This window comes from Giraffa tippelskirchi, chromosome 4 (genome assembly GCF_054371585.1).
Source record: "Giraffa tippelskirchi isolate mGirTip1 chromosome 4, T2T-mGirTip1v1.2.pri, whole genome shotgun sequence".
NCBI lineage: Eukaryota > Metazoa > Chordata > Mammalia > Artiodactyla > Giraffidae > Giraffa > Giraffa tippelskirchi.
The window spans coordinates 160,950,516-160,966,174 of record NC_137278.1 but is presented as its reverse complement, the minus strand read 5'-3'; the positions used below and the strand labels follow the sequence as shown (position 1 = coordinate 160,966,174).

The window sequence follows — 15,659 nt, the reverse complement described above, 5'->3', positions numbered from 1 at the left end:
ATAAGAGTAAATGTTAAAAAAGCCACTCAGGCAAAATTGCCTTTGAAGGACATTTTAGTAGTCAACAAATCTAGTTTATTTTCACTTAATTCTCCTCTTTTCCCCTCTCAGATTGCCATCCTATCCTTTACTTATGTTTTTCTACAGTGATAATGAAAATGAAAGACTCAGTCCCCACAGCATCATTACTATTAACAAAGACTGGTTCTGTATGTGCCTTAATTTTCACTTCTTAATTACACACTAATTATGCACTAAGTTATTGACCATAACATGTGGCATTCCAATTGCCCATTAGGCCATTTGTGAATTACAGCTTTACTGGGCAGAAGGTTTTTCCCTCTCGAGACTAGCTAGAACTAGAGAAGTGATAAACAACCCTGTGAAGATGACATTCCATGTCTAATGTGTTGGGGTACTGAGTGTGGTCAGGAAATCACATGGTGAAATAAAAAGTCAGACAGACATGAATTCAAATATCAGTCCTGCTGTTTACTAGCTGGTTGATCTTAGGCAACTCACTCAGTTTCCTCATAAAATGAAGATATTAATATAGGATCATTGTAGAAACACATACAATGGCATGTGAGTAGAGTCTGACATATGTAGACATGTTTTAAATTTTAGCTCTCCGTTGCTCTATCGTGAGGGAGATGTTGTTTTAGACACTATGGGCATATGAAGGAAAACACACACCAGCCCCTCTTTTAAGAACTTTATAATGTCAGCTAGTCTCACAGCTTTCATGTTCAATTTGCTGTATTCCCTGAAATTGTGATGTGTCAATTAGAATTCAGGTCATAACAAAGCTGACAGTCAATTGGTACCAGGGAAGAATAATTACTAAAAGAGACCATAAATTCCAATGTACCCTGGCAAAGAGAAGAGAAAAAATCTTGAATGTATTGACTTAAATGTTCTAAATTATTTTGAAATCTGAGTATTCTCTTTTCACTTGACAATGAGGAAGAGATGTGCAATGAAATCAACAGGAGGTAAATTTAGAGTGAACACGGGAAATTCTACTTTACCAAATATATGTTATCAGTGTCTGGAATTTTGTTTTGGAAGGCCACTGAACCAAGCTCTTTGCCAGGTTTCATCAGAGCTGCATAGTTTTATGAGCATTTATGATGTTTGTTGCTAAAAAACCTCAGAAGGTGATTCAGTTCAGTTCAGTCGCTCAGTCGTGTCCAACTCTTTGCAGCCCCACAGACTGTAGCACACCAGGCCTCCCTGCCCATCACCAACTCCTGGAGTTTACTGAAACTCATGTCCTTTGGGGGAGAATAAAACCATAAGCAATGGAGATACGTGATGGATCAAGAATCAACACTGAATTTTCCAAGCTCTTGCCCCTTATGTTTCATTGTTTTTATTTGCCCTCCCCTGACCCTGCTTGCATTTCTAATTTCAAGTATTTTCATAAACAAAAATTTATTGAACCAGAAAAGGATTTGGAATTCCTCCATCTTCATTCCTAAAAATATGAATCAGCTCAAAGTTTGAGCAGTTTCTATGAATCATATAACTAGTTCCACTCATAGAAATCAGTTTTCTCTCTCTTTCAAAAAATTTCCTCAGCAATTATATAGTAGTTAGAAACTACTGGCAGCCCCAGTTGTCCAGGACTAAGATAAAAATAAAAGTAAATAATATTTACTGAATTTATTTTAGGTCAGTCCCTTAGGTTCTCACTCGGACTAACATTAAAGGATGATTTTTACAAACATAATGTCTGGCTTCCCACCGGAAATCAGACTTAAACGCCAAACACTTTGGCAGTAGGATTCAATTATATTAAATACTTCATTTTACGTAGAACATCCTGTTCTTTCGTTATGCTGTACATGTGATGTGATAGTACATTTTACATCATCACGTACTCCCAGATATAGGATTTTTTTCAGAGAGCAGGTTTTGAGGTTCAGATCCCAGTGTCGCATTTTAGTGGTTTCGTGACCTTTGATCTCAATTTCCTCCCCTATAAATTCAGATTTTTAACAACTCCCTCATAAGGTTGCTGCAAGGTAAGCAGGTGATCAATAAATATAAATTCTCTTACCTTTTTATCCAGGTATAAATTACTGATCCTTCTACGTAGAGTTATGTACCACACAGCAAGAAATACTTGGGAAGTCTTGCTTTTCTTTTTGACCAGTGAAAACTGTAGTTAAGCTTTAACTATTCATATTCTACGTTGCTTTCATGTGAAGTCTTTCTTGAAGTTTTATTTCTTAACCATTGTCTTTATATAACAAAAAAGTACTTTCAAGTTAGGAAATTTACCATGTTCACTGGAACCACTTCAGATTGTCACACTTTCCACGAATCAGGTTGATGATCTTCTTGATGAAATTGAGGATCACTTAAGTAAAGAAAGAAAGTGAAAGTGAAGTCATGTCCGACTCTTTGTGACCCCATGGACTGTAGCCCACCAGGCTCCTCTGTCCGTGGAATTTTCCAGGCAAGAGTACTGGAGTGGGCTGCTATTTCCTTCTCCAGGGGATCTTCCCGACCCAGGGATTGAACCTGGGTCTCCCGTATTGCAGGCAGACGCTTTACCATCTGAGCCACCAGGGAAGCCCACTTAAGTAAAGTGGAGGCAACAATTGGCTCCACCGGACTGGTTTATTTTACATAGCAGCAAATACATAGTAAAATCAAGTGCCCAGACTTTACAATACAGGGGTGGTAGATAATCTTATAAACAACCCCCTATTTCTAAACTGGTTTCTATAATCTCCTGCTATACTACTTTAGGTATATGGACTGTATTAGATTGATCTCAGGTACCTGAATGTAAAATTAGTATTTCATTAAAAGGTATTGTTTAAAGCTGGGATTTTTTTCCTCTTATACTTAAGATTGAATTGTATTCAGAGGAATATTCTAGAGTCTTTTAAAACTTTACTTTTGCCAATATATGAATTTCACCTAAATTTTATTTATAAATGAAAGCCATTAAAATGAATTTGTAAAGGCTTTTACCATAGACTGCACCATCTACATTGGATACATATCACTCAGTCATGTCCGACTCTGCAACCCCATGGACTGTAGCCCGCCAGGCTCCTCTGTCTGTGGGGATCTCCAGGCGAGAGTATTAGAGTGGGTTGCCATGCCCTCCTCAGGGGGATCCTCCCAACCCAGGGATCAAACTCAGCTCTCCTGTATTGCAGGCGAATTTTTTACCAACTGAGCCACTAGAGAAGCCTGAAAACAGTAGTTAATGATAATCCACCATCCTGCTTTCTAAGCTTTTGCTTTTCTTCCTCCAGGAGTCTAAGGACCAGGTAACAGTGCAGGGTTCCTCATAGCCATAGAGACCCTCCATGGAGAGTTTCTAGGAGTTTAGGAACTCACTAAGGCAGACTAAGGGGTCTCTCCTCCTGAGATCTGCATCCAGAGGGACTTTGCCACTGATACAGCTGATAGCTGTCCTCCTGCTGAGATTGTTGATGAGAATATCGTTCCTCAAACTGTAGGAGAGCATGTTTGTTTTTTGGGTTTTTTTTAAATGTATTTAGAATTTCCTCGAGTTCCCGTATTAGAGAAATGACAAAGAGGAAAGAAGCTGAATTGCATTCCTCTTTTCCTGTGTGCCAGATGCTATACAACTTACTCTTGTGAACATTCAATTCTCCCAATAAGTCAGTGTGGTATTATACCCATTTTATAGATGAAGAAAGGGTAACTTGTCAAAGTCAGCTCCTTCAAATGTAGATTGGTTTCTTCCTGAAGTTCATGTTCCTGTCAATAAAATATGTTACTATAAAGAACAATGGAAGCCAGCCCTTTGGTTCGTTCTCTTTAGTTCAATTCTTTCTCTTTAGTTCGATTCATATGCATATGCACTATAGGGAGCCAACTGAGGTGTTTAAGTGTAAAACCAACTAGTTGCTCTTAGCAAACCTGACTTGGTGTGGAAGACTTTAGCTCAAACCCCAAAGCCCTCCTAGGGCACAAACCACATGGTCATATATTAAAATCAATCACAGATCTGAATATCTCCTACCTCCCCAAAGTGAATGCATATGCTAATAACGATTTGGGTTTCACTTATTTTCAGAGGAAGAATTTCCTTGCCTCCAGTAATAATCTTTTTTCCATGAACTGTTAAATTGTACATAAAAGCCTCTCTGTGAAATGCTGTGCAACAGGCATAATTTATTTTTTATTTTTATTTCTCTTTACAGCACTATTTTTAATAGAGCCAACTGGGGAAGGTGGGTAGTGGAATACGCTAGGCTATAAGCACAGTATTTTGTCTAAATCAAGAGAGAATTTATTTTTATGATTATTTTATATAACACTTCACTGAGTAACTTGTTTTTTTTCCAGATAGAGTAAATCTAAGAAATCCCTTAATAATAGAATAACCATGTATCAATATGAATTAAGTAATCATTAGACTAGCCTGAGTTCACTAATCTCTATCGAGAGATAGTATTTAATCAACCAAGCAATTGTGTCCTTAGCAAAATAGACCCTAAAATTTATTTAACATCTTTTATTCTAAACAGTCATTAAAAACTAAAATAACCTACATAATATAGATTTAGATCACTAGAATATGGCTGAGATTCTCTGGTTTTGAAAGTACAAGTAATATTCATATGTGAAATTCGGTTTATCTTAAGTATGAAATAATTGGGTGTTATTCTGTGGCCTAATATTTGCTTGCAATGTATCAATAGTTGGAACCAATACATTGTTTTCCCTTCAACAAAATATTTAATCTTCTAGAAGAGGCCTAGAGAGGTAAGCAAGTGCTGTCTTCAGCTTATACTGATACCCTTTCCATACCATCTTTCATTTATGATCAGTCAACATCTGTTCCCATACATCCCATGATGATAAGTTCACTACCTCCAGAGATAATATATTTTATTACTGGGAAGCTCAAATTGTTAAAAATTCATGTTTTTCAAGTCCCTTCTATCCATTTTCCCTTAAAAAATCTTCAGTGAAACAAAGGATGAATGCTGCTGCTGCTTATTGCTCAGTCATGTCCGACTCTGCGACCCCATGGACTGTAGCCCACCAAGCTCCTCCGACCATGGGATTTTCCCAGCAAGAACACTGGAGTGGGCTACCAAGCCCTCCTTCAGGGAATCTTCCCAACTCCAGGGATGAATAATGACCCATTACTTCTAATAAATTATGAATATGTTAAGGATAGACTTCCCCAGTGGCTCAGCAGTAACAAATCTGCCTGCAGTGCAGGAGACATGGAGATGTGGGTTTGATCCCTGGATCAGGAAGATGCCCTGGAGAAGGAATGGCAACCCACTACAGTCTTCTTGCCAGGGGGAAAGAGGAACCTGGTGGGCCACAGTTCATGGGGTCACAAAAAAGAGTCGGACATGACTAAGCAACTAAACAACAACAACAACAAATCTTAAGGATATAGCTGATATTTTTGATAGATCACATACCTCTTGCACATTCACCATTAAGCTGGAGAACAGTTGCAAAGAGTCTTCTTTGTAGACACTTTAAAAATAGTAGCTGCATGGCTTCCGCATAAATGTCAGTGCATTTTACAAAGTCTACCATCAATAACATCATACTTGTAAGACAGTAGGAGGTAAAAATAATTAGGAGTGATTTGAAATATAGATAGAGACCTTCATAAGTTGTGGATCATCATAATGATTACTTTCAAATTTGTTTTTGATACAAATTTGTTTTCCCAAATTATAATGAGGAATGAAGTGATAAACATGAGTCATTTACCCATGAGAAAAACTTTAAAGCTTATACTGGTTGTTTCTATGATACGTTATTCTGATAACAAAGGGTTTCTTATCTACTAGTATTTTTGATACTTGAGTATAAAATTTTAGAGAGTTATATAAATTTAAGAACAATGATACCCAGCAATATCACTTTTAGAAATGTATCCTAAGGAAACAGGACAAGAGCAAAATATGTATATGTGTGTGTGTATATATACATATATATAATATATATATATCATTTATGATCATTTAAGAAATAGAATCAAACCAAATGACCATTTATAGAGATTTGTAAAATCGAAGTACTATCCTTATGATGAAATGTTGAATAGCTAATTAAAAATGACATTGTGTCTATTTTTATTACCATGGAAATATAGCCATAATATATACTACTTAGTGGAAAAAGTAGATAACCAAATAAATTATCATCCCATCTTTTAATACACATGCGTGAAAAAGTCCTGGAAGGACATATGAAAAAAATTAACAGTGGATGTCTCTGAGTAAGTTTATCAGTGACTTTTATTTTCTGCTTTCCTAAATTTTCCAAAATTTTTATAGTGAGCATCACTCACTTCAGTCACTTGGTTGAGTCCAACTCTTTTTGACGCCATTTTCATTGTCTACATCATTCACTAGAAGAAAGTATGTGTGAATTTAGTAAATAAATAAATAGTAAACAAATGGAAATTTATGCAGTCACGAATATGCAAATATGTATATGTAAACACTTACACATGAAACATATAAATGTTACAGTTATCAGTCCTTACCATTATCAGTTAGTCATTCATTTGAGTCTGACTCTTTGCAACCCCATGGACTGTAACCCACCAGGCTCCTCTGTCTATGGAATTCAACAAGCAAGAATACTGGAATGGGTAGCCATTCCCTTCTCCAGGTGATCTTCCCTACCCAGGGTTCAAATCTCAGTCTCCCACATTGCAGGCAGATTCTTCACCGACTGAGCCACCAGGGAAGCCCTTGGTGGTGATTAAATTTTGCCAAGTGAATGCTTTATTGAATGTGATTAAGTCTTTTTATCAGTTCTGAGTTAAAATAGGTGTGTTTCGGTGGTTTCACAAGAGATTCATTTGATTTCTTTTAGTTTTTGTTACTGGAAAAGCTATTTTAAAATAACTACACAAATTTTTAAAATATCCATAACCCAACCCCTGATCAAAAATGACTTTTTTCTTTTGTCCGTGTCCTGGTCTGTGTATATATTCTAGTGACCTTCTAGCCTTTGTCAATGTACACAGTCAATTTGTATATAATAATAATTTTATAGATAGAATTTTGCAATCTTTATTTTCATATTCAGTTCAGTTCAGTTGCTCAGTCATGTCCAACTCTTTGCAACCCCATGGACTGCAGCACGTCAGGCTTCCCTGTCCATCACCAACCTCCTCTAGCTTGCTCAAACTCTTGTCCATCAAGTTGGTGATGCCATTTTCATATTACCATTTCACAAAATCTTACTTTTTTCTCTTACCCCTTGCTTCATTCTTTTTATGAATATCCAGTGTTAGCATGGTGTATATGCTTCCATTTTTCTTTAATTTCATGCAATCCCAAACAGAAAGATGATAGATAGATAAATAGATGAATGTTGCTTGTGCTTTAAAAACATGAATTCATGCTGTATACATTTCTCTGCAATTTATTCTCATTTGACATTAACCATAGTTTTACCTTATTTTTATAATCAGTAAAAACCTGTGAAACAAAACTGCACTGGTGAAATTCACTTTCAGAGAGGAAAGGAACTCTGATCTGATTCTTACTCCTACCACTGCACTAATTTGCTGTCCAGTTCAGTTCAGTTTAGTCACTCAGTCGTTTCCGACTCTTTGCGACCCCATGGACTGCAGCATGCCAGGCCTCCCTGTCCATAGCCAACTCCCAGAGTTTACTCAAACTCACGTTCATTGAGTCAGTGATGCCATCCAACCATCTCATCCTCTGTTGTCCCCTTCTCCTCCTGCCTTCAATCTTTCCCAGCATCAGGGTCTTTTCAAATGAGTCAATTCTTCACATCAGGTGGGCAAAGTATTGGAGTTTCAGCTTCAGCATCAGTCCTTCCAATGAACACTCAGGACTGATTTCCCCCAGGATTTTCCCCCAGACTCTCAAAAGTCTTCTCCAACACCACAGTTCAAAAGCATCAATTCTTCGGCGCTCAGCTTTCTTTATAGTCCAACTCTCACATCCATACATGACTACTGGAAAAACCATAGCTTTGACTAGACAGACATTTGTTGGCAAAGTAATGTCTCTGCTTTTAAATATGCTGTCTAGGTTGTTCATAACTTTTCTTCCAAGGAGTAAGCGTCTTTTAATTTCATGGCTGCAGTTACCATCTGCAGTGATTTTGGAGCCCCCCAAAATAAAGTCTGTCTCTATCTCCACTGTTTCCCCATCTATGTGCCATGAAATGATGGGACCAGATGCTATGATCTTAGTTTTCTGAATATTGAGTTTTAAGCCAACTTTTTCACTCTCCTCTTCACTTGCTGTATGACTTGAAAAATAACACCTCACAATGGACCTCAGTTTCCTAATTTGAAAATTAAAAGATAGGACTAGATCTTATCTCTATAGTTCCATGACATACTTTTATCTTTTGTCTTATGGATTATTCTTTGGCAGAGTGTCCTTTAAAGCTTTCCAATTCTTAATTTCTTAAGGACAAATGATCAATAAATCTTCAATATGTGTGTTTCAACTAGCTTCTTCTAGGAATGTTGCCAGATCCTCATTTACAATGCTTTTAAAATATATTAATGTAATAAAATTTATTTTAATTGGTATAGGTGTATAAGATATTTAAGTTCTTTGTTTTTATATGCAAAAGTGACTTTCTCCTAAGAATCTCGATTCTTTTAATAAACCTTACCTTTTACTGATTTTTAGGAGACAGAGCTTCCCTGGTGTTTCAGACAGTAAAAAACCTGCCTGCAGTGCAGGAGACATGGGTTTGATCCCTGGGTTGGGAAGATCCCCTGGAGAAGGGAACGGCTACCCACTCCAGTATTCTTGCCTGGAGAATTCCATGGACAGAGGAGTCTGGCAGGCTACACAGGGTTGCAAAGAGTCAGACACAACTGAGTGACTAACACACACACACTAAATTACTAGCTGAAATCATGTGCAAATGATTAATGATGTGAATGGGAATAAATGAAATAAATTTCTGATACTGTACTTTGTCTGCTTCTTGGATCCACTGACCTTATAAAAATCTTAGTGACAGAAAAAGTAGTCAGCATTTCAGTAGTGTATGCTTTTCCTTAGGTTTCAGGTACCGACCAAATACTCACAGTTCCCATTTCTTATCCACTGACTTGGCTTGACCAAGTCAAGGCATGCTCCCCCCACAGGTTCCTGAAATTTGGCTTGACTCCAAAACTAAACAAGCACTAAAATACAGACCATTTTTCTCCAATGTTGATTCTAAATCAGAAAATGATTGAGACTAAGCATACAACTTGCCCCTGAGTTTCTTGGCAACCAAGACAAAAGTGGGCTACAAAACTGTCATCATAAGGCATATTGTCAAGGCATGTAGAGAAAGGAACTCTTTCCTAGCTTGAAACTCTAGAAGGAATTTCCCCCATGCATCATTTTGTAAAAGATATACAACTCAATTAGGAACAATGCTTTCATTAGAATGCAGGAGCATAGTACACATAGACAGGTGTACAGTGATAAGGAAGTATTTCTGTACAGACCTTTCTTCTGGGGACTTTTAGCTTTCTCCATGACATAAATGAGCACATATTCTAGAATATCAGTGTTGTTTTTATTTAGCCTTTCAAAAAAATGCCCTCTTTATGTAACTTGTTCTATGTGTTAATGACTTGAGTATCAGGATTTCAGAGGTGCTTAATACAATTACAAGCATGCTCTAAAATATTATGCGACAGTGAGGTTGACGAGCTACTCCTCATGTGTGAAAGAGTATGAAATATGGTATCAGAAAATGTGAGAGTCCCAGTTCCATCTCTTGCTGGTTGTGTGATCCTGGACAAGTTACTTCCTCATTCTGAGTTTTTATTTTGTTATTCTTTAAAAAGAGGATAATAATGATTTCTTATTATTATAATTAAATGAGATAATTTATGTAAAAGCACTTGTAAAGTAAATCTGTTTGTCATTATGATGTTACCTTCATAGAAAGCTCTTTAACTTTTAAGTCAGAGCTCACTGTGTTCATTTTTCTCTCCAGACAATTGAATGCAGTTTATAAGCACTCAGTAAAATTGTTGTTTTATATCCACATGTGGACTATTCACCTTCTAAAAAGTTTCTTAAAATAAATAAATAAGCTTTTCTTCTTGAAGAAGTAACCAATAAAATAGATTTTCTAGTTCATTTTTGTATATTAAAGAAAAATTTACTTACTCTATTATCAAAATAAATAAGGCCATTTCCCCCACTAATGAAAACAGAAATAGGAAGAAATTCCAGGACAATGAACTAAGATCAAGTGTGTGTACACATGACTGATTACAGTATAATCATTGACAGTTTGATGGTTTTTCCACCTACAGGCCAACTCTCCTCAACAAACTTGAAAATGTAGACAGTAAATTATTTTTTAAGTGATTATGCTAACAACTCACTATAATATAGAGCTTTGAGAGCCTGAAGACAGAGTATGAAAGATATGGCCAGATATGATGCTGTCAGAGTCATCTAGACTCGAGGGAAATTGACAACATAGCCACAAGTTGTAGCCATAGGAAAAGTGGAAGGAGTGTCTGTTTGAATGTCCATTGTTTACTGATATTTAACCCTTCTTGAGTCACCAAATGTTTTGAGAGTTTGATGGAAAACATGAGGCCTCTTGCAGGAAACATGCAAATATACTAAAAAAAAAAAAAAGTTTTGTTTTCCATCTTTCCCACACATAAACATATATGTAAGTGCATATAGGTATACATGTACAAATATAGATTCATCTTGAGGGAGGAAAAACAACTGATATGCAAAGGAAATGTAAGCAGTAATGAAAAATTACCAGTTTAAAAAAAGATTTTCCAAACTCCTGAGAGTACTCCAGACTTTGAATTTCCAGAGTTGAAAGTTTTCATACGCATGATTAGTGCTAAAAATATCACCAAAGTCTCTCGGAGGAAAACGTAGAGCCTCTGTTCCATTTGGGAAAATCTGAGCATGAGTTCCTATCTTAAATAAACATCAGACATAGTCTAGATTTGGAAAAGGATTAAATGGAACATTTCAAATTATGAGATGTCAAGTAAGAGAATTTCAGTGTGCTTAGGTTTGATATCTAATACAAATTTAAGTTAAGATATATTTTATCTGCTCATGTATTCCTGAATCAAATGTGGTTTTATGCACATTTTTGGTTCAGTGACACAAAGGACATGGGGATATGCCAGATGCATCCAAATTTCTGTGGGCTCACAATGGTTTCCTTAAACTTGAGTGACCTTTACATCCTAAATTTCTTTACTGATCATCTATAGTCTCAGTTTTAAGATTTCAGAGAGAAGAAAACTTTAAGAATTCATAATTTTAACTTTTTGAATGTTAAGAAATTTTCTTTCTAAAGATTTTAATTTGAAATATGTACAAATTATTATATGTATTCTTTCTCCAATTTTATCCCTCCATTTTAAGCTGTTTTACAGGTGTCCCAGTGGTAAAGAATCTGCCTGCCAATGCAGGAGACATGAATTCAATCCCTGGGTCGGGAAGATCCCCTGGAGGAGGAAATGTTAACCTCCTCCACTATTCTGGCTTAGGAAATCCCATGGACAGAGGAGCTTGGCGTGCTACAGTCCATAGGGTCCCAAAAGAGTCAGACACAACTTACTGACTAAACAACAACAAAACATATTCTACACACTGTTCTTTATCTTACTTTTTAACTTTTTAATTAAAATTAATGGAGATTATTCTACAACAGAATATAGAGCACTTCCTGGTATTTAGTTGTATGAAGTAGCACAATTTGTTTAACTATCCTCCTATTAATAGAGATTGCTTTCAGTATGTTATTATAAACAGGGCTGCAGTGAATAACCATATTTCTTTACACTTGCAGACATATATCTGTTGGATATATTCCCAAAAGCTAAACTGCTGGTTCAGGGTTTATGGGTATTTGAACTTTTGATAAGTATTGCTAAATTGAGCTTCTTAGAGGTTAATGATCTACCCCAATACCAGCAATAAAAGGAAGCCTCTTGTGTCCTGACTGATACACAGTGTTGTCAAACTTCCAGACATTTATCTACTTGACAGGTGAAAAATAGTATCTCTGTGCCATTTCTTGTATTTGAGTGAAGCTGAGTTCTTTTCATATGCTTAAGTTTCATTTATATTTACTCTTCTCTTTGAACAATCTGTTCATATCCTTTGCCCATTTTAGGAGATGTTGTTGCTCTATTTCTATTGATTTGAAGGAGTTCTTTGTTATCAGGCATATAACTCATAGCATTTGACAAAGTGCAACTACCTTTCTCCAGTTTCTTATTTACGCTGTGGCCTAATCTGTCAGGCAAAAATTTTTAAATTATTTTGTAATTGATTTAATCAAGCTTTAAAAAAATTAATGATTTCAGAGTTTTGTATTTTATTAGGAAAGGCTCCATCACTCTGAGACTATAAAAGAATCCTTGCATAATTTCTTCTAGTACTTTTATCATCTTTGTGTTTCTATATTTGATCTGTATGTAATTTTCTCTTACATAAGAAATGAGGTATGGATCAAACCTTATTTTAATTGATGATGACTCAATTCCCCCTAAATCATTTCATGTGGTCCTCACTGATTGGAGATGCACAATTATTTTATGCTTGATATCCAATGATTTTGCTTTTTATTCACTTTCTATTGTGTGTCTTCTGTGTCTGCATCTATTCATATGTTAGCACCACACTGTTTTAGTCATTCAGACTTTAAAATGTGTCATAATATCCATTTTTCAAAGATCGTTGTTTTTCTGCCCAGCAAATTCATGCTGGCATTCCAATACATTTTAAATGTTTGAACACCACCTACCACCACTCTGTTTCTTCAAGCCTTAGCGATGCCTAATTTATCCTTGGAGGGCATGTGAATGACCCTGGTCCTGCAAACTCAGACATCGGCCAGAATTTTGTAACTGACAATCATGTTTAAAAACTGACTTCTTAGAGAGAGGTTTTCTGGGTAGGTGGAAGATCTCAGGACACTCCGAGGGCCTTTAGAGACAGATAGCTGGTCTTGTGGTTGTTCAGTTGCTAGTCACGTCTTACTGTTTGCAACCCCATGGACTGCAAAATATCAAGCTTCCCTGTCCTTCACTATCTCCCAGAGTTTGCTCAAACTCATGTCCATTGAGTCGGTGATGCCATTCAACCATCTCAACCTCTGTCATCCCCTTCTCCTCCTGCCTTCAGTCTTTCCCAACATCAGGGACTTTTCCAATGAATCAGCTCTTTGCATCAGGTGGCCAAAGTATTGGAGCTTCAGCTTCAGCAATAGTCCTTCCAATGAATATTCATGGTTGATTTCTTTTGGGATTGACTGGTTTGATTTCCTTGCTGTCCAAGGGACTCTCAAGAGTCTCCTCTAGCACTACAATTTGAAGGCTTCAGTTCTTCGTTGCTCAGCCTTCTTTATGGTCCAGCTCTCACACTGGTATGTGATTACTAGAAAAAACATAGCTTTGACTAGATGGACATTTGTTGGCAAAGTGATATCTCTGCTTTTGAATATACTGTCTAGGTTTGTCATAGCTTTACTTCCAAGGGACTTCCCTGTGTGGCTCAGACAGTAATGAATCTCTCTGCAATGTGGAAGACCTGGGTTCAATGCCTGGGTTGGAAAGATCCCCTAGAGAAGGAAATGGAAACCCACTCCAGTATTCTTGCCTGGAGAATCCCATGGGCAGAAGAGCCTGGTTGGGCTACAGTCTATAGGGTCACAAAAGTCGGACACAATGGAGCAACTAACACTTTGCTTTTAGTTTATTTCCAAGGGGCAAGTGTCTTTTAATTTTGTGACTGTAGTCACTGTCTGCAGTGATTTTGGAGCCCAAGAAAATAAAATCTGTCACTGTTTCCATTTCTCCCCCATCTATTTGTCATGAAGTGATGGGACCAGATGCCATGATCTTAGTTTTTTGAATGTTGAATTTTAAGCCTGCTTTTTCACTCTCCTCTTTCACTTTTAAGAGGCTCTTTAGTTCCTCTTAGCTTTCTGTCATTAGGGTGGTATCACCTGCGTATCTGAAGTTGTTGATGTTTCTCTTGGCAATCTTGATTCTAGCTTGTGATTCATCCAGCTGGTTGGTCTTTACCTGGAACTTTATGAAATTTTTTTGAGTTTTCTAAGAGAGTTAAGTTGACTAAAATCGTGAGAAGAATATTTTTGTGTACCTTCTCACAAGAGTCTTTGTCCATTCTTCTCAAAGTCCAACCAAACTTTAAGATATTGTAACTTTTCTGTAATGACTATAGTTGATTTTCTGCTTGACGCTAAGATTCATCACTCCCTAGAATTCACTTCTTTCTTTTCCCTTTCTCTTACTCTAAAGCAAAATCTTATTTGTTGGTTTATTGACTGGCAGCTGGAGGGAGGGAGGAAGACAAGGGTCTTTTTTTTTTTTTAATTTGTACTTTTATATCATCACAATCGTTTATGATTAGAAACACTTGTTTCACAGTTGGATTATACTTACTGATTGTCTTGTCAAAGAAAAATTGCACTGAATGGAGTTAAACAGGAGGAAGTCTTATTCAAGACTATTGCAACAGAGGGGAGAAACTGAACTCAACTCCCCTGAGACAAAGGTGGGAGAGTTTTTAAGAACTGGAGTGAGCTAGTAGAAAAGTACCAAAGGACAGTTACAGGGAAGGTTGGTCAATGTAATCGGGCCATCCGTGTTTGCTAATTGATACTTATTGTTCCTCCCAAGTATACTTTTTGTTCCTCTGTGGAACCTGGGAGATGGGGGCAATATCTTTTTTGATGACTGAATTTCAAAAACATGACTTCTAAGTCCTTAGAAAGACATTCCTGGGTTGTAAAACCAACAAGAGTCAGGGAGAAGATTTACATCTCAAAGGAACAGAGAAAGAATTTAGTTTTGAGTTTTCTAAAGCAACTGCTCCAAGAAAAGGGAGGTAAGGCACAAAGAGGAAGAAACCTGCCCAAAGGTCAGCCAAGCTGAGCAGAACATCACCCCACAGTGACTCCATTCAGTGGTCACTTCTTTTATAATTCATTCAGTTACTCATTCTGCCTGTTTTTCATTCACTTACTCACTCTACCAGATTTTTCATGGGAATTCTTTTGAGAGAGTCATCTGATTACTCAGGACATTCCCACATGATATTCTGTACTTTCCAATCAAGCTGAGTAAGAGGGATCACACTACCAAATACAGTGGTTTTGTGTGATTTCATGTTTGTGAGTGTTTACATACATGGGCCAGAAAGAAAATGCCTAGGAGGTACAAGTACTCATTGACTTTTCACATGCTGTGGTATTTTGTACCAGGTTTCACAGGTCTCCTAATTATAAAAGAAATAAGTAATTAACTTTTTTAGTAGGCTCTTGATATGCATCAGGCACTGTTCTAAGAACCTTACTTATATTAAATCACAAATCTTCAACAGTATGTTGCCTGGAGAATCCCATGGATAAAGGAGCCTGCCAGACTACAGTCCATGGGGTCGCAAGAGTCAGACATGACTTAGTGACTAAATATACTCCAAGAGGTAGTTATTACCTTTACTTTACAGATCACGAAACAGGAACCAAGAGATTAAGTAATTTGCCCAAAGTCATTTAAACAGAAGCAATGAGATTTAAAGCCAGTCTGATTCTAGAACCCAAGAACTTAAGTTCTGTGTTGAAAAAATGCTTTGCTTTCTAATCTTTCA

The 15,659-nt window shown here is 36.8% G+C and overlaps 1 protein-coding gene across 5 annotated transcripts in view; it reads left to right on the top strand.

The window, feature by feature from the left end:
* The window catches only part of ANKS1B (ankyrin repeat and sterile alpha motif domain containing 1B), a 1,049,816-nt gene that overhangs the window by 574,659 nt on the left and 459,498 nt on the right, over nt 1-15,659 (top strand). The gene's annotated exons all lie outside the window — the stretch shown is intronic.